The sequence below is a fragment of the Myotis daubentonii genome, chromosome 2 (assembly GCF_963259705.1).
Source record: "Myotis daubentonii chromosome 2, mMyoDau2.1, whole genome shotgun sequence".
NCBI lineage: Eukaryota > Metazoa > Chordata > Mammalia > Chiroptera > Vespertilionidae > Myotis > Myotis daubentonii.
The window spans coordinates 34,473,694-34,501,219 of NC_081841.1; the positions used below are offsets into that span (position 1 = coordinate 34,473,694).

General features: G+C 37.5%; 1 protein-coding gene and 1 pseudogene across 1 annotated transcript in view; one reads left to right on the plus strand and one right to left on the minus strand.

Moving 5' to 3' along the window:
- The window catches only part of SOX5 (SRY-box transcription factor 5), a 980,574-nt gene that overhangs the window by 902,417 nt on the left and 50,631 nt on the right, over positions 1 to 27,526 (minus strand). The window lies entirely within an intron of this gene.
- On the plus strand, positions 25,647 to 27,290 carry LOC132226509 (cytoskeleton-associated protein 2-like; annotated as a pseudogene).

Below are 27,526 nucleotides of genomic sequence, written 5' to 3' on the forward strand. Positions count from 1 at the left end.
TGAAATTCCATTTTGGTCTGTCCAATGCTTCTATTTATAAACAAGTTTATGCTAAAAAAGAGATTCCAAGTTTTCATTCTAGAATATTTACATTTCAGAATATTCTTCATTCTTGCAATTTCATTCTATGATACTACTTTTAAATTGGTGCAAAATTTATTTTTAAAGAACCATACAGAACAGAGAAACCACGTAAGTGTGGATTATTGATACACTATGTACGCACACTTGAAAATTTACAGAAAGAGAACTGTAAATAAAAGGTTGTTCTACATTATCACATTGATATAATGCTACTTCCATTGATATTTGTTTTTAATGGATAATCAATTTTGGATGTTTTTGTTACCTAATGTGTATGTATGTAAATATATAAGTACACATATACATATATAAATATACATATAAATAAATATATTTTCTTACCATCTCCACACCAGTGTAGTTGCTAGAGTAAAAATACAGAGAAGTAAAATGAAAATACAGAATTAAAATAATATTTAGGACAACTCATATTCAATTACAATGACAATTATTTCCTCAGTTTGATGACTAATGAGAGACATTTTAGATAGATTCTTTCATTTTCCTTTCAAAAGCATCAGGCTTGTCCTAGTCGGTGCGCTCAGTGGATAGAGCATCAGCCTGTGGACTGAAGGGTCCTGGGTCCGATTCCAGTCAAGGGCATATACCTGGGTTGCAGGCTCGACCCCTGGCCCTGGTCAGGCCCATGTGGGAGGCAACCAATCCCTATGTCTCTTTCACACTGATGTTTCTTTCTTTCAGTCTCTCCCTTTCCCTTCCACTCTCTCTAGAAACCAATGGAAAAATCTCAAACCTGTCTGAATGGCTATCATCAACAAATCAACAAATGACAAGTGCTGGCGAGGATGTGGTGAGAAAGGAACCCTCATGCACTGCTGGTGGGAATGCAGACTGGTGCAGCCACTGTGGAAAACAGTATGGGGTTTCCTCAAAAAACTAAAAATGGAACTCCCATTTGACCTAGTGATCCCACTTCTAGGAATATATCCCAAGAAACTAGAAACACCAATCAGAAAGGATATATGCACCCCTATGTTCATAGCAGCACAATTCACCATAGCTAAGATCTGGAAACAGCCTAAGTGCCCATAGCAGATGAGTGCATTAGAAAACTGTGGTACATCTACACAATGGTATACCATGCTGCTATAAAAAAAGAAGGGATTCTTACCATTTGCAACAGCATACATGGAACTAGAGAGCATTATGCTAAGCGAAATAAGCCAGTCAGAGAAAGATAAATATCATATGATCTCAATCATTTGTGGAATATAATGAACAACATAAACTGATGAACAAAATAGATCCAGAGACAGAGAAGCATCGATCAGACTGTCAAACCTCAGAGGGAAGGTAGGGGAGAGGGGGAGAGATCAACAAAAGGACTTGTATGCATGCATATAATCCTAACCAATGGACACAGACACCAGGGGGGTGAGGGCATGAGTGGGGGATGGGAAGGGGGGCAATGGGGGGATAAGGGCACATATGTAATACCTTAATCAATAAAGAAAAAATAAAATAAAATAAAAAATAAAAATATCCTCGGATGAAGAAATAACAGCAAAGCATCAGGTTTTACTAATCTTCAAAAACAAAACTGTGTATAGAAGAAAATAATGATTCTTTTTCTTTTATGCAAAACAAAAGAATAATATCACGTAGAATTTTTCTGGAGTGTGAAAACATGAGGTGAATTGACAGTGCTACAGCAATTTTCTCTTTCAGTGAAAGTTCTTATGGGCCTCTCTGAATCACTCACTACAGAAACTAAACCTTGTTTTGGGCATCCCCATTCTTTGCCACTTTAATTTAGTTATTTAAATGCACAATATAAGTTTCCCTGGCAGATGAGATGCTGATCATGGGAGCAGTCTTCTGAGTCAAAACTGAAAAGCAAGTGAGTACTTGTGTATTTTACCATCATTCCAGTTTGTTAAAGAAACTCCTTTGTTTCAAAGCTGCATGAATGCTCATCCACAGTCTCTCAAGCCTCTTGTAACAAAGACATCTGCCCACATAGGACATGTTACTGTAATGTGGTAGGCTCATGGGATCAACACCCAAATTATCTACATGTTCATTTCGCTTTCAGGTGATAAAAAAATTTGGCCACGATGAGCCTAACTTGGCTATAAGTTGATTTTCTAAGCCTTTTTCATACTTTTAACTCCACACAAAACTCATTTTGCAGTCTTTTGCATTTTCTTCATTGGTTCTGTCTCTAAGTAACACAGAAGTCCTCAAAGTGTTTTGCCTAAATTAAAATAATAATAATAATTCATTATCTACACAAGTGTGCTGAATCAGACGTGCATTCCGTCACAAAGACAGAGATTAATTTTATTTGTGTTGTCCATTGCATTTCAAGTTTGTATATGAGCTGCAAGAAATGTACGTACGATGTTTATAGCATTGATAAACATCATCTTGCCTGTATGGACAGTCTTTGGACTCTAAAGCCTAACACAGGAGTAAATTTGGCTATTTTTCATGTCTCCTACCATAGGACTCCTTTAGTCAAGTTACATATATTTAGTTCTTCTAATCTTTTCTCATAAGTCAATCTGTTCAACTCATTAATCTTTCTTGCTCCTTGTCTCTGGTTGTTTACATTTGGTTTACTAAGAAAGTAGCATTTTACTAAAGACTTCCCTCTCTTCTTAATTTTGATTCAAAGGATTATAAACTTCTTGAGAGCAAGAATCATGTTTTCTTGAATTAAAAATGAGTTACAGAAATAAGATGCCTTATTGAAGATAATCTAGCATTGTCTTGCCTTATGCTAGCTGACAATGTTTTAAATCATATTAATTAGGAACACCCCATTTGTTGCTTCCTTCTAGGAAGGACTGAATCACAGCTGAGCATCTTCAGACCTTCACACTATAGAGGAGTTATGTGTGCACTTGCGGTATGTGTATGTGGGGTGTGTGTGTGTGTGTGTGTGTGTGTGTGTGTGTGTGTACTACTACTGAATGCCTTGTGGTAAAATAATTATCTTAAAAGAATTGAACTACTTTGTCCCAGTGGGAATTATCATTGTACATGCATCATAACAAGCAGTCCTTGTTTTCCTTTAAAAAAATCATTTGTGTCAAAAGATTTCTGAATTTTCAGTGAAGTAGCATAGCATTCTGCCCATCAAATAATTATAGCCATAATTAACATGTGTTCTTCTCAATTCACTGCTTTGTATAAGATTAAATCCAAAAAGTTTAAATTTGGAGGTAGAATAAAAAAACAAATGATAAAGTTAAATATAAGGCCCTTTACTGAAAATAATTTAAAACCCATGGAGAAAAAAAAAATGCTTTTGTATTCAGAAGGGTGGGGAAGTCTGAGGGACAGAAAAATTTAAAGCAGATTTAGGAACTAGAATTTAAAGGAGGATTCATAAGATCCTGACAGGTGGAGAAGGGAATGAGAACTTTTAGGTGTTGGGGAAATGGCCTATAAAGAAAAATCTAGATGTTTTAAGTGAAATACTAGAAGGAAATAGACCAAATTATTCAACAGAACACTAATAATATATCACAGCACAATGAAGACTGCAAAATGTGAATACCAAATCCCAATAAATAATAATGAGAACATAGGCCAGATAATTAAATACCATTTTGGGGGTTCTTGGCTTCAAATTGTATGAACAGTTTCCAAGATTTTTCCAGCCCTCAAAATTAAAACTTCAATCTTGAAGGGTATTAAAAAATACCTTTTCCCGTAGCTCAGATTAAGATATGAGTAGTTCAGAATTGGCATTAAAAGTACAAAACTGTCCAAACAAATTGTTAGAAAGGCTTTTTAGTGTTAGAATGGAGAGAGCAGACTGGGCCAGAAAGACTTTGCCATGACTCTGCCCTTGGCTCCCTAGGTGGCAACCATTCTGCACGTGGTTTTTTTCTCCAATCTCTTCCTCAAGTCCCCTCATTCTAGTTGCTCTCTCTCGTAATCCTTTTTTTAAAAAATATATTTTATTGATTTTTTACAGAGAGGAAGGGAGAGAGATAGAGAGTTAGAAACATCAATGAGAGAGAAACATAAATCAGCTGCCTCCTGCACCACCCCACTGGGGATGTGCCTGCAACCAAGGTACATGCCCTTGGCCAGAATTGAACCTGGGACCCTTGAGTCCACAGGCCGATGCTCTATCCACTGAGCCAAACCGGTTAGGGCTCCTGTAATCCTTTTTAAGGTGTGACTGAAAAATAGTTAAAAATAAGTCTCCTAGAATGTTACCTACAGAGTAGTTTCAGTTCCGTATCAGTATTAACAGCTCTTGAACAGAAGTTCAACTTTTGTTAATGTAACCCAACACCACACTATTTGTGGGGTAGCCCAAACAATGTTAATAATACCACAAAGTTCACCCACACTCAGTCCCCTGAAGCTATTAACCTTTTCCCTTGCAATACAAGGAAACCACTCCTTTACTATCTCCTTGAGTTTAGGGATTTTATGTTGATCCCAACAACATAGTTGATAACAACAGACCTATTCCATCCTGAAGAGATGAGATTGAGCCCTGATACTATCAACCAACAGACTGTTAATTTATTCCAGTCCTGAAGGCCTTCTAATCTGACCATCCAACCAGCCGGGCAAGTTGAGAGTGAAGCATATACTATGATCAGGGGTCTTCTGGCAAGACACTAGAAGTTTTCACTGCTCCATGGGTTCATGTAATCAGCATTCATTAGCCCTAATGCCACAGCTTTCAATGTCATTAACAAATTCCTTGCTGATATCTAAATACATTACATGCAATGTAGTCCCTTCATCAACCACGTCTGTTATTTTTAATTAAGAAAAGAAATATAAAACATCTTGTATGATGCTTTGGAATCTAAAGAAAATAAATAAAAACTGGTTATAGTTGCATATACCACCTAGGGGGGGAAAAACAAACACTGAACAAGCTACTGTGCCACAGGTATCTGCTAAAATCAGAAGTTGATCAAAAAAGCTGATCATATTTTATCATTGACTAGTCTAGCTCCCTAGACTCCACCAGTAATATAAGTCATGAATTATTCCTACAAATCTAGAATTAGAACCAAAAGATTTATGCCTTGCTTCATTTGCCTGAAAACAAAATTTAAATTTAAAATTTTTAAATATTTCTTTGTAATATTTTATATATTTTATAGAAGTTTTATATAGTTTATGTACATGTTTGTTTTGATTTTAACTTTTCATAACCCAAGCTGCATTATCTAAATATGATCAATGTTTCTTTTACAAAAATCAAAAAGTAAATACTGTAGACTATAAGTCTGAATAACACAGAATATTTTATGATTATTTATTGAAAGGGACACAAAACAAGTATATGAGGAGCCTGTATTTGCAAGAAAAAGCCAAACATTTCCCTACTATCTCTCTGAATAGTTTACATAGCCTACTTCTTCATTTAAAAATATAGGCAATCCTCCTTAACATTCCATTTAAAACAGGAAGTTACTCCAGAGCAACAAAACCCACCTCTATAATTACCAACATTTTCCTTTTAGAGATATTTCTCCCAAGGAAAGACAATAAATTTTTAGTTCAGGATCCCATTCAAATAAGTTGTCATCGTCACAAATTCTAATGTCTGCTTTACTACAGTAGCAGCTGCCAGCAGCTGAGCAAATGCCTCAGCCCATCAGGTTCATAGCGGCCAGTGTCTTTCAATAGAGTTTTAGAGTGGGGACGACATTAGGCTCCAGTACATTCCATACCCTGGGCACAGAAGATAATAGGCATTTGGCTCTTGTCCTCCCATGGCAGGATCGGGGAGCACATTTATCTCCCAATTACCACAGGAGAGGAAAACTAAATGCGTACTATTTCCCTGGAGCAAAGCTAAAATATTTATTTTTTAGTTTGTCAAATTGTCAAGGGAGTAGACTTTAAAAAAAAAAGTAAAAATGCAGATAACTGAATAATTCATCACGGATCTATTCAGGAGTGACTTAACATCCTTGCTTTTACTTAAGGTTAGAAAAAAATTCCTCAGCCACTTAGTCTATCGGTCATATCCTCTTATTTACTTGTTATGAGTTGCCAAGTTCCCAGATACAACGCATGTCTTCTCAATGTGTTACAAAAGGACCTACAATAGCACTAAATCTGCAGTAAGACCTGACTAAAGAATATTGCATTCAATTTTCAAGATGTTCAATGTTAAATCTTTCTTTCTGTCATAAGTAAGAATTGTTAATACTTAAAATGTCTCCTGGAGCCCTAATCCCGCTCTTACCCAGACTCCTTTAAAGTGTACCCACTCTAAATCAATGTGTTCTGAAACACACAGGGTGATACAAGGAGAATGCCGTTTAGCAATGCTATCATAAAATCTCCCCAGAATTCAAAAAGTAAAGTATCACAAATTAATTGTAATCCATTGGGGATTTCAAGGATTCTATAGCTTTAAAATATTCTAATAGAAACTTAAAGCCAAGATGGATAAGACCCCAGCAAACCATATTTATTGAGTGAAGGTGCCATTTGTCTTCCGGGCAAGTAACTAAAGGTCATTTGTTCTTCATGGCAAGTGTTGAAAATAGTTTACATTGAAGGTCTGACTTAAAGGAACAATGCGAAACCCCTCTGGCCTGAAATGACCTTTGTATGCCAACCCAGATGTCCAAATCTCTTAACAAGCAAGTGGAGCAGTGATGTTTGCACTCTGATTTCCAGTTACTGCAACTCCCTTTTCCTAAATGTCTCTGATGGAGAAATTAGACACATCTCCTGCGTGTAGATTTCAATGTACTTGGTCAGCTATCGGAGCCCCGCATCAAACTTGAATGTCAGACTGAAGAGGGGCAAGTTCCCAAGCTCTCATTTGTCAAATGAGAGGGAAGTTGTTGGAGAGAGAGGCACTTGGTACACTGTTTATGGTAGGGGGCTGCTTCCATTCCCCAGTGGGCTGAGTGGGTTTCTGTGTAGTTATCCCACACAGGACTGGCAGAAACCCAGCAAAGCCTCCTCAGAGTCTCCCTCCTTCAGAAGAGTGAGGGAATGCCAGAAGAGAATAAAGAGAAAAGAAGAGGCCTACAATTAACACATTGCATACCGCATAGAAATCTCTAAGACATATACCAGGGACTGCACGTTTTTGGGCAAACTGCACGTTATTTAAATCATCATAATGCACTTTAGGTGTTGTTTTTCAATAATTGTAACATTTTTATTTACAAAAACAATTAAACAATTAAAGTTCCTAGTACTTTTTTAACGTATAGTACTGCGTAAAACATTTTCCTCTATGAAGAGGGACCAAACAAAATTTACATAAGTATCTAGATTCGCTCATTTTTCCATGGGTGTGAAAAACGAGAACGCTCGTGAGTGGTCCTTAACAGATGGTACGTGAAACACGAGAAAACTGAGCGGTACGAAATGTGTTAAGGTTGCAGGCAATTTCACTTCCCTAAAAACCCTTGGGCTTCCAAATACCTGGGGACTTTAAGGAATTCTTGCTTCCAGATATTTCAGTAAAATTCAGAGTTCCCAAGTGGCAAAAAAAATATACATCTGTCCAATTAACACCGACCCATAATCAGGGGTCAAGTTGGCCATATTCCTTGCTGTCCCAAAGACAGGCACCAGGAGGTCTCTTAACAGAAAACAAGACTCTGATGGATAAAGAGGGATGTATGTTTTCATTTTCTCTTCCAGATCATCTGGGGCTGATTTTTCCCTCTGGCTTTTCTAACTACACATTGGAGTTTCTGTCTGTGAGGGGGGGAAAAAAGCCCACAAATGCACCTAAAACTTTTTCTAACTTTTCTTTATTATATTAATACTAGAGGCCCGGTGCACGACATCCGTGCACTGGTGGGGGGGGGGGGGTCCCCTCAGCCCAGCCTGCGACCTCTCGCAGTCTGGGACCCCTCAGGGGATGCCCGACTGCCAGCTTAGGGAACAGGTCTAAGCCGGCAGTCAGACATACCCAGAGGGGTCCTTAGCACTGCCACAGAGGTGGGAGAGGCTTCCACCACCACCACTGCACTTGCCAGCCATAGCCCGACTTCTGACTGAGCGACGCTTCCCTTGTGGGAGTGCACTGACCACCAGAGGGCAGCTTCTGTGTTGAGCGTCTCCCCCCTGATGGTCAGTGTGCATCATAGCAACCGGTAGTTCCGCCATTCAGTCAATTTGCATATTAGCTTTTTATTATATAGGATATAGTTTTTATTGATTTGCAGAGAGGAAGGGAGAGGGAGTGAAAGATAGAAACATTGCCCTAGCTGGTGTTGCTCAGTGGATAGAGTGTCAGCCTGCAGACTGAAGGGTCCCAGGTTCGATTCCAGTCAAGGGCATGTGCCTGCGCATGCAGGAGGCAACCAACCAATGATTCTCTCTCATCACTGATGTTTCTATCTCTCTCTCCCTTTCCCTTCCTCTCTGGAATAAATAAAAATATATTTTAAAAAAATAAAAAGAAAGAAAGATAGAAACATCAGTGATGAGAGCAGATCATCGATCAGCTGCCTCCTGCACGCCCCCTACTGGGGACAGAGCTCACAAATCAGGCATGTACCCTGACCAGGAATCAAATCAGGATCTCCTGGTTCATAGGTCAACACTCAACCACCAATGCTCAACCACCCAGCAACGCTGGCCAGATTCTAACTTTTAATGTGATGTAGAAAGATACCTAAATTCCAGTTCACTCCATACTGCTCACAGAGACAAAAGCCTAACAGCAAACCTCACTGCGGTTCACAAGTCCTCCTGCAGTTCCTGGCAGACTCCGCCTATCCGTGCGCTGCGTTGTCACATTTGGTGGACAAATAATGGCACAGAACACACGTTGCCATCAACAGCCCCGACCATTTGTACCACAGAGCACAGTTTTCTTCAGGTTCCACGTTCTATCAATATTCAGGACAAGAAAAGCAACCAGAGCACCTAGAACAAATTCGGATTTTGGTTAGAACTTGTATGGAGTTCTTAATTTATAAATTGCTTCCTGGAATGCTGCCCTTTGGTTTCCCAAGAGTGTTCTTGAGTTGGGCAATCAGCATTCAGGGAGAAAAAAAGGGAAAGAGATAGATTGCTTTTATAGTATGCGTAATATGATTTTCCTTTTCCTTACTGTACAGTAAATTAGCCTGTTGTCCTTTTTTATGAGGCATTTTCTTTAAAGATGATCATTAGTACTATGCAAGCAGATTTTGAAACAGGTATAAAGCCAGTATGGCTGAGTGTGGCTGAAACCAGAACAGCTATTTTTTTTCCACTTACACAGGAAAATTCAGGGAAAAATTGGTTACATGGGCAACTCACAGTTTCTTTTGGAATGCCTTCATGGAAACTCAGGCTGTATTTGATACACACACCATATTTTTTAATGGTGTTGTGTGGGTGGGTTGGAGACACATGAAGAGCTCCAAAATCCATATAAATATCCAACATGGGCATGGAGAAACTCTCTCATTTCCTTTTTATTGTCTATTGCTCATTTGCTAACTTACTGGTAGCCTGATACTCTAATATTCCTTTATATACATTTTAACTTAACCGTTAGCACCAGGTCTCTAAAACATACGGCTAAAAATGCTATTGCTCCCTCAAAAAGATTTTAAAAATAAAAACACACCAAAAGAGCTGCTGCATTTAAAACAAGAGGTAAGATGAGCTTACGCCTATTCTTTTCAGCCCTAAGCCATCCAAGAGCGACACACAAACCAATAAACAATAAACCTAACATCTCTTTCTTTCTTTCTCTCTTCATGCCAGGGTTGCTGCCTGGGTGGTAGCCATTCATTCTGGCTTGTGTGCACTTGGAGTGAAGGGACTAGTTAATGGGGAAATTACAGATGGCTCCGTATGGTGGGTTCTCTTATTTACATTTGTGGTAAAACCCAAGGCAACTGATCTGTAACCATGACTTGAATTGAGCCCTTACATGGAAATTTTTCCAGCCTGTGGCAGCACCTAAACAGGCTTTCTGGGAAGGGTGTAGGAACCTACTCTTCCTACGGCAGCCTTTGCCAGAGTACTTTATTATACTAATCATGATTGTCCTGAACAGCCCTCCCACACCCATCCTCAAAGCAATGTTCGCTAGAGTCACATGCTGGTGTCTGGTTAAAAAAAAAAAAAAAAAAAAAAAAAATTCTCAGGCAATGCAAATTGATAAAGTTTTGGCTCTGAATGTTAGAAATAATATTGAGTCAAAAAGTGAAGATGTACAAAAGTCCTTTGAAGTAGAATAGTAACCAAAGCGGATTAAATTGACTAATATAACCATAAAGAAGAACAAAGGGAGAGGAACTGATAATAGGACAAAAGGGTGGATGTTATGAAGCTCTGATAAACACTGGAATCACATTCAAATCGAAGGCTGTCCACTGCAGTCAACACTCATGCTAAAAGTACATGATGGAACTCAGTTTACCTTCCCTGCACAGTTTTCCTTCGTGGCATAAGGAAATGCTTTGCCTCACACCCTTGTAAGGACTTGCTGCTTCACACTCCTCACAGAATTTTATTTTAAGGTCAATTATGAGCTAGCAAGTCACTACATGTTCGGAAGGCATTTGCCAAATTAGGAACTCAATGTCTTCACTCCAATTAATTGCTTTGAGGAGATAAGTATAAACAACTTTGGTTAAAGCAAGAACTATAAGCAGATACACACTCTCACCCAATTTTTGGTCATAATGAAATCCTTAAACTCAAACTAGTGAAAAGAGGAAGGAAGGAGTACCATCTGTCTCTCCTTCATGTTAGCCTGTAAGCTTCCTAGTATCAGTACCAACGAAAGCTCAACAACTGAAAGAGCTGTTGATGTCGGGAACTAAGTGTCAGGTAATAAAAGAAATAAATGCCTTCTGATTGATTGTCTAGCCTCATTCCCCCTGATATCAAAGTCCCTGAGAAGAGTCATCCTCTTGGTGTGAAGCAAAGATAACAATATTTTCCTCCATAGGAAATATCATGCCTAAAGGAAAATAAATTGTATACGATGGCACATCCATCTCAGAAGTTTAGTAAAACTGAACACCTGTAAAAAAGTGAAGGATGGGTTCTAGGCCATAGGGGGCAAGACCAGTAATGATTTTGAAAGGATGAAAAATAATCATTTTACAGACTTTGGTGAAGTTGTTTGAAAAGTCAATGATTCAATCCCCTCAAGTATTAATAGAAACAGATACTCAGGGTTATAATAAACACTTAAAGCCATCTTGTCTCTGGCAAGTGATGCTAAACAATGTTACCATAACCCAATCGCTTCTTGGAGTCTACAAGTAATACTTATGTATTTTGTTCTTGATACTTCTGATGAAAATTGGCCTTTTATGAAAGAATAGGCTGTAAAAGCGTATAGATTTATTGCTCTACACAAGGTCTCAGGTGTTGGGTTTAAGATGTAAAGTTTTATGAGTATATTAAAAAACTGTTTTAAGAAATAATACATTGAAATAAAATTCTAATATATATGAATATTGTTATAAAGTAAGAAACATTCAACCTGTAAAGATTTTTTTTTGTGAGTTTATTTGAGCCAAACTGTTGACCATTGTCAGGAATCAGAATCTCAACTGTACTGAGATAATGCTCCAGAGAATGACAGTTTTTCACCTTGTTTTATACATTACAATCAAAGGAGACATAAGTGGGTTACATGAAATCCACTGATGATAGATCAGGGAGGTGGGAAAAAGCAAAGTGGGGAAACCTCTGAGATTGGATAAAAAAATAAAATGATAGACACATGCTTCTTTTACATAGGTGGGTACAGGATAGTCATAGTCAACAATTAACAAGACAACAATAGCAATGAGGAAATCTGTGGTCTGTGCCCTGGCCTCATTTGTTGTGCCCTGAGGCGTCCTGAAAAGGGGAAGTTACAAGTTACCGTGACATTCCACAGCTATGATATCTTAGATAGAAAAAGACAGTAGGCTCAGTAAAGATGGAAGATGATCTTCGTCAGGGAAGATACTGGCCTGAGACATGACTACCCACTATAAACTGCTTTTCAATGAAAAGGTTTTAATTTCAGACCATCCTTTGTGGTTACTTTAGGTCTCAAGTTTGCAAGGCCACCACCCAGGCCTTCCCTGAGTGAGGTTAGCATGTGGCCCCTTTTTGTACTATTCAAACCTTTTGGTGACTTCTTTCCCTCTTCTACTTCATTAAGGAAAATATTTTAAGTGTCTTGAGTAAAATTGATAATGTAACAAGGTCTTTCCTGTTTTTCAATCCCTTTATCTACTTTATAAATTGATTTGCCAAAAAGGCATGGTGGCCTGAAGGAATCCCATCTTTTGTTAGGACTCCTTGCTGGGACTTGGTGAGGTTTGCCTAGCTTACAGCTTACTCTAAATCAGCGGTTCTCAACCTGTGGGTCGCGACCCCTTTGGGGATCGAACGACCCTTTCACAGGGGTCGCCTAAGACCATTGGAAAACACATATATAATTACATATTGTTTTTGTGATTAATCACTATGCTTTGATTATGTTCACTTTGTAACAATGAAATTGGGGGTCACCACAACATGAGGAACTGTATTAAAGGGTCGCGGCATTAGGAAGGTCGAGAACCACTGCATACCCTTCTTTACACTATGGGGTTTTATTTGTGTGTGGTGATTCGGGGGTTGGGGGATCTATTATCATTTTATTCTATTGAGAAGCCTTAAAATCTCTGTTTAAAAGTCAGTGTTGGCAATACTCAAACTTGTCAAGATCATCAAAAACAAGGAAAGTCTAAGAAACACTCATAGTCAAGAGAAGCCTAAGAAGATGTATTATTAAATGTAATGTGTTATCCTGGATGGAGTCCTACAACAGAAAAAAAAAAAGGATATTAAAGAAAAACTAAGGAATCAAAGTATAGGCTTTAGTTAATAATATCAATAATTATTGATATTAACTTTTCCTTAACTGTAATGTAAGTAATGTGCCATATTAATGTAAGATATTAATAATAGGGGAAACTGCGTTGGGGTTATATGGGAACTCTTTGACCTGCTACTCTTCTAAAATCAAAAGTGTGTTTTAAAAAGTCAGTGCCAGTAAAAATGCAACTGAACCCTCTTTAAATGGAGAAGTACTTGTGTCGTTTGATAACTTGGTCAGTTGTAGAATGTATTGGGTCATGTCAAAGAACAGAAAAAACTGACACAAGCTCTTCAGAAATAATGATATATACTGAGATTCCCTGCCCACAGTGAAAATGACGCCAAGGTTTTCATGCTCTAAATAGAGGGAAAATATCTGGATGAATCGTAGCAATGTGTAGAGCAGACACATAGAGTGGGAGTAACTCTGCACCCTTCTCTTTCCCCCACAGCACATAGGACTAGGCAGGGAAATGAAACACACACATTGCTCCTCTTGCACTTATAAACTACATAAAGGCAAGACCATCGTGAGCCCTGATGGGTTTACTGCTCTCTAAAGAAAGGCAAGGCAAGAAACTGAAATATGTTTTCTAAGCCAGGCCTTCCAATAAAAATGACAGTGGATAATAATACCTTTGAAAGCTTTAAAGTGCTTCACATTTATTATTTCATCTTATCCTCACAACTGTATGAGACAGCATAGATTATTATTGTTATCATAATATATGGAGAAAACAGAGACATGAAAAGGTTATGAAATTGACCTTAAGTCACATCATAAATAAATAACTGAGTTCAAGCGAGGATCCAACTCTCCCAACTTCAACCTCCCACCTGAGGTTAATGTACTTTCAAGAAACAAATTTTCTTATCTTAATATTGTGTTTTATAGTCCAACACACACCATTCCTAGTATAACAGAAGTCTATGGTGAGGAAGTTCCAATGAACCACAATTTCCTATAAAATGTTAATGTTCAAAAGGTGAGTAGGCCATGCTAGTGTGAGAGAAAGTTGATCACTCTTTCCCTCAATATCAGTGCAATAAAAAAAAAATACTGAAAATAGCATTGCTTACAAAATTATTTACAGAATTCAACAGATTCATCTCCAAGCATTACAACTAGAGTGCCATTAATGTTGGATCTGACTGTTGCATGTTATCTTTATCTTAAAAAAGTTATTTTATCCTCCAATACCATGAGAGCATGGCAACTTGGAATATTCACTTGCTAATTTGCCATTAAGAGGCACATTTTGAAAGTTTCTAAAAAAAGGGTTAAAGTCCAACTTGTTTCCAATGAACCACTATCAAATTAAAGATATCCAGGTATAAACTGGCATTTACTCAAGGCAGTGAAATTTTGTTCTTGTGCAATTCGGCCATAACTAAAAAATGTATCCAAGTGGTTTAGTCATTCAGTGCAGGATGGTCTTAGGTGACCCCTGTGAAAGGGTCGTTCGACCGCCAAAGGGGTCACAACCCACAGGTTGAGAACCGCTGGTAAAGTGAGGTTCCAAGACAGTCCTTTCCTGGCAAAGTCAAAGACGGAGGTGGGACTTGACTCTGGATAATTTCATGGGCACTGCACCTGAATATGGACCTAATATGAATAAAACATAGCCCCTGTGTATTGGGAACATAAGTCTAATCAAGGGAAGCCAGTATAATTAGGTACAGAATCAGAACACTTGAAGGGAATAATATTCTTATATTCCTCTTGTTCTATTTCCTTCCTCTACAAATGAGCCCCAAAACTAAAGTCCTAAGAAAGTAATTCAGAAAAGACAATTCACAAAACGTTTCTCAGGAACTTTTTAACCTGCTTTCACTAAAGAGTATCAACCAAGAATGAATCTGGATGAAGGTTTCTTTTCAGTTTCAGAGCACATTTGAGAACAATGGCTACTATGAGGTCAACTTCCAGAATAACAACATCAAAAACATACAAGTCATTTCCGGTTTAGTTTCAAGGATCTGATTAAAGACTGTGTTTTAAATTGTGAAGTGTATCTCATGACATACTAACATCTGAAATTGCATCATTCATGAATAATTACATATTAACTAATATACCCATACAAGCTATAGATTTGAGACTAAAAGTCAAAAGAACCACAGGGTTGGGGAGAGTGTGCTAGGGCAAGGAACGCAAACATAGGTCTAAAGCAGTGGTTCTCAACCTTCTGGCCCTTGAAATACAGTTCCTCATGTTGTGACCCAACCATAAACTTATTTTTGTTGCTACTTCATAACTGTAATGTTGCTACTGTTAGGAATCATAATGTAAATATCTGATATTCAGGATGGTCTTAGGGGACCCCTGTGAAAGGGTCATTAGACCCCCAAAGGGGTCGCAACCCACAGGTTGAGAACCGCTGGTAAAGTGAGGTTCCAAGAGAGTCCTTTCATGGCAAAGTCAAAGACAGAGGTGGGATTTGACTCTGGATAATTTCTGATATAAATTACTCTAGGCTTTTAAACCATATTTGAGAATAAACATGGCGTAAACCCCATAACTTTAACTTATTGCCATAGAATAAAGTTACATGATTTACTTTATGGGACTGAAACAGCTTAATCTCATAACCAAACAGATTTGAAGCTGAAGAACAGTATCCTTTATACCCTTTGATCCAAAAGGTATGGAGGGTTGTGTGTGTGTGTGTGTGTGTGTGTGTCTTTTGGGGGGGAAGGGGTATAGAACTCCAGAATCTTAATAACTGCAATTTCTGCTCATTTTCAAGCAACCCCTACACAAGCAAAAATACCTATAAAGAAGAGTAATGACTAAATATTGAGAGGATATTTAAACTTGACCCAAACTTATTGAAAAAGTCCATTTGAACTACAAACCCCTGGAAACATGGTTTGCTTCTGTCCTTCATGGCTTTGTCTATATGAAAAAGAACATTAATTACAGAAAGTATCATTCCTTTTTAACACTTCTCCCAGATCCTTTATCTTCCAAAAATAATCCAGCTTTACTCTCATGTTTAAGGAAATAAGAATTCCAGAAATCTTAATCGCCTGGCTCAAAGTACCCAAGCACCCCAATTTCCAGGTGACTTATGTAATATTACTGGGAGTAGCAGGAGAGAAACAAAACAACTGTACAAAAAGCCTTGAGGGATTTTTCTATTTGGCTGGTTAAAATGTTCAGAATTATTTAAGAGCTGGAAAAGGAACAATAAACCACACCCTCAAAGTGCTCCAGTCTGAATTCCACCATTAGTTTTGTACCATGTTTTAACAATCCAAAATTTCAGTGTATTCATGAAACTAAACGGAAAGAGCACCCCAAACCTGTGCTGATGTAACCCGAGCTTGCCTGAAATAAAACTTCTAAAACATAATTTTATTAAAGAACATAGACTGAATTTATTAGTTAACACTTACTGCTTATGCATATACAAGTTCACTGGCTTTTTCCCAAGGTAAAAAAATGCTCATCTCTCCACTATTTGTGGTTTCTACAAAAGCCATTAAGCATGAAATTTCTTATGACACAGAGCTGTCTGGGACTTCATACTGAGGAAGCTGTTAGAAAATGATCTCACCTATAACATAGTCCTTCAACAAAGATGCTAAAGATAGTGCTAATAACACACATAATGATACAAGTTCTACAACATGGTATCAGCAGGGTTATAGTTTCTCACATAATTTTATAGTTGGATCAATTATGGAGGAAAATTAATAAGGTATATTTAGATTGTGACTTTTACCTCGCTCCGAAATATTGTTTGCTATATGTCTGAGATGCCACACAAGAAAAAAAAAAGTTTTTTTCACTCTGTTTCACCTTATTAACTACCAATAGAATCATCCTAAAATCCCAGATAATGTGGGCAAAGAGGTCAAGGATTGATTTGAGAGCCTGGAAGAATTTTAACAAGAGCCTTGCAACAGTGACATTGTGGAGAGCCTTTGTTCTAATGTTTTGGTGATTTATTTATTAGGTCTTTGTCATATGCCAGGCATCATTCTCAGTGTTTTGCATGGCTGATTTCAGTTAAGATTCATGGCAGACTAATAAGGTAAATAATAGTATCACCATTTGACTCATGTGGAAACAAAGTCCAAGAGAAATTAAGTAACTTTCCAAAGATCCAGCAAGTCACTGACAGAGCTGAGGTTTCTGCTCAGACAATCTGACTCCCTAATTCATGCTCTTATCCCCTTTGCTGCACTACGCCTATCATATTAGATTATGCTCTTTCCATCTCTTTCTTCTTCAAAGGATCATGATTATGGCCACCAGTAAAGTTCCAAGTATCAACTTGACTCTTTCTGCTTCAGTGAAATATTAATTTCAAACACCTACAACAATAATTTCTCAGAATCCCCCAATTCATTCATCCAATAATCCCACAAATATTTACTGACTGCCTCTTATATATGAACAAAACTGACTAATACATCATTCCTACCCCAAAAGAGTTAATAATCCATTACTTTAAAAGGGCTATACAAATAATTGACATAAATTAAATGAATTGCAAAGAATCAGATCATTACCCTCTTGTGCCTAAATCTTTGCCAAGAGCTTCAAATCAACACACTTTGCACTGGTTCACAAATCCCTACATGAACTTGCCTCTCCCCAGCTGTCTCAGGGCATCTCTTACTACTAAGCCCTTGGCTCAGTGTGCTGCAGACACTTGACCTTCCTCTTATTCTTAGAACTCACCAAGATTTCTACTGTCTCAAGACCTTTGTGCCTTTTTCCTCTTCTCCCAGATCTTCCCAGGGCTGGCTCCTTGCTTTCAAGTCACAGCCTAAAATGACCTTCTCCAAGAGACCTACCCAGAACCACCCAATCTAATCTGGCCTACACTCTCTTGCCCCCTACCCCATAATTATGATAATTTTATCATTATTATCTCATGTATTCATAGCATGTATTGCCATCAGAAATTAAAGTATTTTAAAGTTGTATTTGCTTATTTATGGTCTGCAACCCCACCCTCAACCAGAAGGCAAGGCCCATAAGACCAGGAGCTTTGTTCTTGCATTTCCTGGACAAGAAAGTTTTCACAAGTTAATAGCATGAGATACGCACTTTAAAAGAGAGGTGGCAACTTAGCAACGATGAATTCTATGGGCACTGCAAGGACAGAGAATAGCAGGAGCAAATACGCAGAGGAGGGGGTCTACAGCATGTTTAGGAAAGATAAAGGTAGAACAGTTTAGATGGAAGGTACACACCCAAACATAGGAGAAGTAGATTGAGAGAACATTATGGAAGGTCTCCAGTGTCAGGAGGGATCCACAGAATGCTTCATAGCAAAGAAGTGGCATAGACAAAGCATAAAATAGCATTGGATAGATTAACAGCAAAGGATACTAATAACACTTTTCAGTGGTTCTCAACCTGTGGATCGCGACCCCCTGAAAATACATCCTGCATATCAGATATTTACATTACGATTCCTAACAGTAGCAAAATTATAGTTAAGAAGTAGCAATGAAAGTAATTTTATGGTTGGGGGTCACCACAACATGAGGAACTGTATTAAAGGGTCGCAGCATTAGGAAGGTTGAGAACCACTTCAAGTCATTCTGATTAAAAAAAAAAAAACAAAACTAAAAATCTCTGCCTTTTTTAAAAATAGAAAACTCTCAAAAGAGAACAGAAGAACTATGAACTTGGTGCTATTAACTACTGGAACAGAAAGTACAATGTTATGAAGTATAAAGTTGAACATAATGATGAAATGTGTTTCTCTAATATCTGTTCAAAAGCCTTTTGCAAAATAAACACAGATTTATTATATCAAACCACCCAAAGTGACTCATCTCTTTGGAAGTGCGTTTCTGGCCTCTTCTTTCCTCGGGCCTCGAATTCTTTCGGAAAGTCACGCAGATTAGTGGCCTGATGACAGTACAGAAGTCAGAACTCAAAACCCTAAATCCACTTCTGCCACCGATGTGTTGCCTGACATGGAGCCTTATGTCACTTTTGCATTTGCAAAATCTTTATGTGGCAAATGTTTTCTAAATTAACTCATCAGTGACTGGCAAGTAATATAAATTTTCTAAATAATCACACTAATGCATCAAAGTACATAGTTAGCCTTTTAATGAAGTCCCTTAAAAAGTAGTATTGCACTACCCTATACTTAATTTTTTTCTCAATGAGGCAGTGAAAGTAGAAATATTCACATTGACATATAGGATAACCCAAAAAATGTATATACACAGTTGGAGTAGTTATAAAGGCTATGTGTATTAAAATACATTTCATTTTCAAAATTGAGCTATCAGCTGTTAAAGTATGTATACATTTGCGGGGGGGACACCCTGTATGTGGATGTGTGCCCTACAAACAGTGGCTCAGTCCTTAAAATTTCCCAGATAACAAAATTGAAAAAAGTGCTTTTTAAAAGACATGACGATGTAAACACAAGGAAGTTTAAAATAACACTTGTATAAACTGTTTGAATTGAAGAGAAAAAAACACACACCCAAAAGACTTTTGTCAGAATAAAAAGAAAACAAATCCCAAATCCTGACAGCAACATAAAAGCCAAATTCTCCCCCTTCCTTTCATAATGGCTTTTCTATTGAGTTTCATTTTGACCTTTCATTACTTTCCCAACGTTGAAGGATATTGCCTTTCAAAACTCCCCATTTCTCTGCCGGTTGTACTATTCTTCCTTCCCCCATTGTTGAGAGTTCTTAGCCACCGCCATCCAAGTGCTGGCCTCCCCTCACAAATAGAAACCAGCATTTTTACACACTTTCCACTTTAAATTCATACCCTGCATTAAAAAAAAAAAAAGAAAGAAAGAAAGATAACCACTAATCCATAAACATACTAAGAAAGAGAAAAGGTGCTTATTCTTGGCTAGAAAGGAAGCCATGTGTATTATATTCAATGGATAGCCAATGCCCCGTCCCCACTCCTACCCCCTCAGCGGCAACAGGATGTTCCACGTAGGAAAGAAAAAACAGCCTTCCTTCATCAGTCAGAGCTGCGAGGAGGGTGAACCAACTGCATGATCTGATTGATAAAGTTTCATCACAAATTAGCCCATCTCTTTGATGAAAACAAGCAAGGCAGCGACTACCACAATTTTGTCCTCATAAATTAGTCAACCAGACACACACTACACAGAGCTTGCCACACGAGGGGCAAACTAATTTAATTAATTCATACACAGCACCTCATTAAGAGCAGGTTTAGCACTAAGGTTGTGATCTTGTTGAGTCTGCATTATTCTCCACAAAGATGCCCACTTAGTTGTCAGGGATGAGAGGCCCGGAGAGGGGCAAGATATATACCTCTGTGTAGCTCTGCAGCTGAGAAAATCTAGCCAAGGGAAGAATAACATGAACAGGCTCTATATTCCCCCAACCCAAGGGGGCATATTCAAGACTTTAAGCATTAGAGCATTAGTGTTCATGTGAATAGGTTACATTTTACTTTTGCTTTTATTATATGTTCCAAACTTTCAAATAGTACTAAAAACAAATACATTTCCTCACTGGCACAGTATAATTCTTAGCTGATACAGTAAACAAGGGGGCGGAAAAAGATAGAAAATGGATTGTATGTAAAATGAACTTGTATGCATAGTTTTTTATCAATTCATAGGACAAGATCTTAGTTTCTAAATACCATTCTCCATTGGTATGTAGCTGCAGATAAGGGGACTCTTTGAAGTAGCTGATTCCAGTGATGGGGCAGGGAAAAGACAAGATGAGCCTGTAACATCTTATGGTGCCAGAAAATAAGAAAGTTCTAGAAAAACACACTCACACACAAAAAAAAACAAAAACCCAGGAGCCTCTTAAAAGAACCCAGGAATCAACCTGAACAGTTCCCAAAGGCCAAAAAACAAATGATTTGAGCAACAAAATAATAGTTATTAATAGACTATAAATCATAAAATAAAAATAAATATCCATGAGTCTGAGATATGGGATTAATTTATTAGTGGTGCAAATTAATTCTTGAATATGCAAACAAATAAATTGGGGAGAAGGAACAGCTCTTCCCTACAGAAAAGTTCCAAATAAATGAAGGCAATGCAAAATCGCCATTCGAACACTATAGTAATGATTGTTGCAAGCAAGATCTACCCATGGGTGCTACAATCAGTGGGAAAATGTTCAAAAAGAAACAAGATATTTGCATAATCTCTTGTATTTAGCCGCAAGACATTTATTAATTCAATGGGTAAAATAGTAAATTGGCAATAAAGAAATACATCAAATATCACCTTAACCAAGTTATCAAGATTAACATAAACATAGTGTCATAAAAATAGTGTACTTCCTCATATGATGCCCTTAGAAAAACATGTCACTTCTGTGGTATTTGGTCAAAAATGCATATCCTCAATCTGATCATGATAAATCAAACCCAAACCGAAATATATTCGACAAAATAACTGACCAGTAATTATCAAAGTTGTCAAGGTCATGAAAGACAAGGTCATGGTTGAAGACTTACTACCGATTGGAGGAGACTAAGGAGATACAATGCAATGTGGGATTCTGGATAGGAACTAAGAGCAGAAAAATAACATTAGTAGAAAAACTAATTTAGAAACAATATTATATAAATATTAATTTCCTGGTTTTGATCACTGTACTATAATTATATAAACTGTTAACATTAGCACAAGCTCAATAAAGGATACAAGTAAACTCTATATTATTTTATAACTTTCCCATAAGTCTAAAATCATTTCAAAATTAAATATTTTTAAAGAAAAAAAATCACAGACCAAAAGGAAGAGGGGATAGTGTCAGAGATTCTACAAGGAAGCTGATAAAACTCACTGTAGAACCACTAGTCTAAATGAATAGTCATCCAAATTAAATAGTTACTTTTTGTTGTTGTTTCTCATATTAGAAATCCAAAGTTTTTCCAACCATTATATTGGAGAACATATAGTAAATGTTTTACTTTCTTTAACTCTAAGGCTATTTCCCTGTGGCCTTGCTTCATAGCAGTCTTTTAAAATATAATTAATAGCTGCTAGTTGGTTAAATTGGCTCCCTTATAATCGAATTTTCTTATGAGACTATTCTAATCATTATTGCACATAATACTTTCAACACGTATGCCTTTAAACTGAAAGTATCAGACTCTAGGCCATGTCAACAGCTCCAATGTGCTTATTCTTACAGGACTATTTGGTCACTGATCTAAATATGAAGCCAAGACAAACTTTAGGGCCCTAAAAATAATGTATTCAAAATATTAAACATTTTCAAATATATAAAAATTATAGGTCACTAAAAGGCTTTTCACTTAAAAATATACCTAATTCGCAGATATATATATATATATATATTTTAAAATATATTTTTATTGATTTCAGAGAGGAAAGTAGAGGGAGAGAGAGATAGAAACATCAATGATGAGAGAGAATCACTGATTGGCTGTCTCCTGCACGCCCCCCCACTGGGGATCAAGCCCCAAACCCAGGCATGTGCCCTTGACCGAAATTGAACCTGGGACCTTTCAGTCCGCAGGCCAACACTCTATCCACTGAACCAAACAAGCTAAGGCACAGGTATATTTTTAAGAGTAAAAATAGTTATCAATAAAATATGCAAATATAGCTACTTTAAGTAGAATTAATGTTATTACACAAAAATACAAGTATGCCACAATCTCTTTCATGGCAAACCTAATATTTAAAGCATATGTACATTATTTTCAAAATACCCATCATGTTTCCAAAATTAACGACAAGTGCAAAAAGAGTAGAGAACTACATAAATAAATTGTATACAGAGACATTCAAACAGAACCTACTCTTCTTTCTTTTTGCTCACAATGGCTAATGATATGAACTCTAACTCTAATTTTCTTTCTTTTTTAAACAAAACCTGATCTTCTTTGAGTTCATATCGACCTTGATGAGTGAGTGGATTAAAAAGCCTAGCAAACTGAGCCTAGAGCTAATCCGAAAAGGTGCAATTGCTATATTTCCAACCACCGAGGCTGCTCTCACTTTTTTTTTCATGCTGCATTTAAGATAAGATGAGGTGCAAATGAGGAAAAAAAGATCAAAACTATTTCAAGTATTACCTCTCAATCCCAGGGTTTGCAAACTGTGCAGAGAAAGGAGGCAATACAGATAAGGAAAGACTAAAAACCAGAATCTTTGTAGGAGTCTTTGGGATTTAATGGCAGTACTAGGAAAATAGTTTGGAGCTCTGACCACGTTGTGCACTTATGCCTGAATCTGGAAAAGACAAGGAAACCCCATTGTGGCCTGTCTGTTGTTGACTTATTTTTTAAGTTTCAGAAACAGTGGCTCAAACTGCTAACTTGGATCAGTACCTGTATAATATCACTACTGGGCTTGGAAAGGACAGCTTGCAATGTGGAAAGCCTTGAGTTCTATCAGCAACAAAGAAAGAAGCCATAGAAACAAAAGAGACAGTGACATGGAAACTTGTCAGAGGAATAGGATCAATATAGAGAACAGATGTTATGGAAATGAAAAAAATAAGAAAAAGGTGGTGGTTTCTTGAGATGTTATTGAATTATGTAACAACTGAAAAAAATTTAGAACAGTCAGTATGTGTCATGCTTTTAGCATGGACCTTCTTTTGAATATGTCAATATTTAGCCACCAGGTAAATAAACCTAACCATAAGAACTGTGTAAACACACCCAGAGAAAAACAGGTGCTCTGGTAACAAAACCTATTCACAGCATCACACTACTGTTATACAGCTAAGTTCCTCTCCATCTGAGGCAACCAACCATCCAAGTGGATCCAAAAGCAATTTTTTCTTTATTTTACAGGCCATTAATACACAACTTCTCAAATACATGCCCATGAGTGAATCAATATTTATGTCAAACACTGTCCTAATAATGTATGTCATTAAGATTAAGATTTTACTGCTCCCACACCTGGAAGAGGAAGGTTTGGGGACCTGGGGGTGTTGCGGATGGTGGTGGTGCAGCAAGCGGAGGGTAATTTCTCCAACAAATACACACTTCTATATTCATTGGCATTTCCTACCTTTCCTATTTCTCAAGCCCTTTCTACAGCTCTGTCCGGTACAGCTAAAGCACACATTTACTGCATTTTGTTCTAAGCATTTCATGCATCTGTACTAATTTAATCCTTAAAAAACTACTATGAGGTTAAATTACTAGAGATGATGAGATTGAGATATGGGAGTCATCCAAGGTAAATAATGGTCAAGCTGGAATTGAGTTTAGGGGTGTTGGTGCCACATCTGATATTCTTCAATCTCTACTATCTCTTTCATAGTTTGGGGAATTTCTACATGTTATCTTTTGGAATGAGTGAATGGTACCAACACATGACTCACTTCACTCAACATGCCTTTAAAGCACTAACCGCCCTTCCCACTTCTTTGTCATAAAAAACCCCGTTGCAGTCCCTAGACCTGTGGGCTCCGAGCCTTTGACTCACTGCCACTTCAGGTTGGGCGAGTCCCTGCCTCTTCGGTTCCACTTCCGGAAGACAGAACTCCCCATTGCCATCTCCTTACATCCCTGAGCTAGTGTGAGATTTTTCTTACCCCATCTGTTGAGTTCCTATGGATAATTAAAGAAATAAGACTTACATAAGAAAATAAAGAGCTAGTTATTATTCATTGGAAAGCTCAGAACTAGTTTTTTTAAAAGTCGGACTGTTAATTGAAGTAGTTTAATTACTTCAAGCAGCAAACACATAAAATATATTGTCTAAATGGGTATGTCATATTTCATGTGCAAATGAAAGAAGGTAAAATGTGGGTCTGTTGGGGTAGGACTCTTACAGTATATACTTCTGACTCACACCGTAAGTGGAAGTTATGAGAAATCGGAATATGTCTTACTATGTGTATGAGGTTGGCTTACTGATCGAGTTTCAGGTCAGGCAGATGTTTTCCAAAATTTCACATGAGTAGAAACCTGTTTTATTCCATTTCTGGGCACAAACATTAAGGGCCCTATTTTAAGGAATGGACACCTTTGAGAATCTGATAAAGGCTATGATTTCTTCACACACACACACACACACACACACACACACACACACACGCACACACACATACCCACACAATACATAGACCTAAAATTGTATACAAAATTTCATGGAAGCCATAAGCCCCTGAAAGTCATCCATGGGGTTTAAGAACCCCTATTCAAGGCATAAACAGCACAAAAAAAGCTTACACTTTGAAAGGATAGCATTTACAAAGTTCATTTGTATATCATGGCTTTTAAATTTAACATGGACCACACACTTCATAGATATAATTTTTATTAATAATGATTTCATCAGGACAACCCCCCAAATCTAGCTTTAATAATACCTTTTAGACCACAACCATTTATAGTTTATTCACATAGAAAACTTATTCTGTCTTCCACTTGGGGCCAAAAGTCCAGCCCACCCAGGGAAACACTGGCATCGCCCTAGTGTGTGTCTTTCAGACCTTTCATATGCAAGCAGAGGAGCAGCGTCAGGACGCATTCTCCTCCCCCGCCTGCTGTCCACCCAGAGGGCTGTGCACCTGGCCTTTGGAGGCAGAAGACATAAGCTTAGAGCTCCACCAATCAGTGCAGCTTCCTGAGGGTTCCTCCCAGTGTAAGTGAGCTTCCTGCCATTTTAAAAGTATTTATGGGAATGTTGAGAATAATTTGACACTGGACATTTTTACCTTGTGAATTAACTTTCAGACTTTTCTTCATGGTATAACAATAACAACAACAACAATATGGCAATATTTCTATATGTGATTTAAACATTAATGGGTCCTTTCACATTAAAAACAATAATAAAAAGATACAAGTACTACAGAAAAAAAAAAAGCAAGATGCTAACATGCTTAAGAAATCTGTCCTTGGATCCTACTGTGGCCAAATTGTTCAATCTAAGGTTAATTCATTTTAAAAATCTGTGCAAGTCAAAGATGAGAGTTCTGTAACAACAAAGAAACTTTCAATAACTATTTCTAAAGCCCCCAAACCTCAGCCTATAAACACCAGCAGTGAGACAGTGAAAAGTCACAGAGCCTCAATATGATGACTACCACCACATTTGTGAGGACTACATCTCACAACGAACAACTTTTGCATCCTCCTATTAGAAGTCACCACAATAATAGCCATAACACTCAGGACTACCTGAAACAAGGCATCAGTAGAACCTCTGCCAATGTTACCATTTGGAAAGGGTCTCATAAGAAAGAATCACTACAATTAAATACAGTTTTATCTAGTGTCAAAACCAGTTCTTCTCAGGAAGTAAAAAGAAATAAGACATCAAGAAGCATCACATCTGAAATCACAGCCAGGCTTGCTTCATCTTCTGATATAATATCAAACTGATAGAAAAGTCAAAAGCCATTGACCAGCACAGACATTCTAGTACTAAAGCAAAAGCAACTATCAATAGTAGATGGGCTCAGCCCAAAGAAACCCTAGAAAAGGGTAAAGCTCACCTGAATGAGTAGAGAGCTAGCAAAGGTAGAATGCTGAAAAGGCCTCCTAGCTCAGTAGTTACACAGCCTGAACCTGAAGGACAAAATGAAAAACCAGTTGGGTCCTGTCGGACTACCATGGCAGAAGATGAACAAAGATTATTTACTGAAAAGGTAAACAAGACATTTTCTGAATGCCTAACCTGATTAATGAGAGATGCCCAAAGGAAGAAATATTGGACACACTGAATGACCTGATTAAAGTTTTTCCAGACGCCAAAAAACTTGTTAAATACTGGATATGCCTTGCACATGTTGAACCATTCACAAGCTCTGTTGGAAGTATCATCTCCGTCTATGAGAAGACCATTCTGGCAGGAGCTCAGTCTGTTGAAGAAATGTGACATGCAACTGTAGGTATTCTAACAGTGATGATTTGAGAAAAAGTGAAATTTGGAGAAAAATTTAAGGAGACTTGTGCAACCGAAGAACATATCCAAGAAGTCAACACTGAAGATATTGGTCTTAATCTAGAGTCAAGGAAACCTGAAATGGAAAATAAACATCATAGAAATGTGGTATTTCAAGATTTTGAAAAAGAGCAAGTTGATAAAACAAAAGATTCAAACAACCATGTTAAAAATCCCAATACAGAAACTAAGGAGGGTTGCTTAATAAAATATAATGTGTCTACTATACCATAGCTGCAAAGTGTTAAAAAGAAAATGCAGTTTGAGGAAATAAATTCTAAGTTTCTAACACCAATTAGAGGTTCTTAATGACTTCAAGACAAGAGTCCTAAATTGGCCTATATGTTAAAAAGACCATTTTCCTTGTGTCTTCATTGGACAGTTAACAGAGTGGGGAGATGAAACCAATGCTTTTATATGCCTCCCTAATGCAGCACTGTACCAATGTACTTGGAGACTGAAACAACAGAAGAGAGAGAAAGCTATGATAAGAAGTGAGTTTTTATTATTTCTGGGGTGTTTTGTATGTTTGTTGTGGATTCATATGTCTCTGAGATCAGGAGTTGGCTGAGAACCTAAGTATTCAAGGCATAAGTCTTCTACTAACATTCACATAATAGCAGGAGTTGCCTTCTGGGTGTCAGAAAGCTAAATCCTACATTGTCTATCTCAACATACTAATATTTTTCTCTAGTAGGTAGATAAATGTTGTCAACTAGTTCACTATGTTCCTT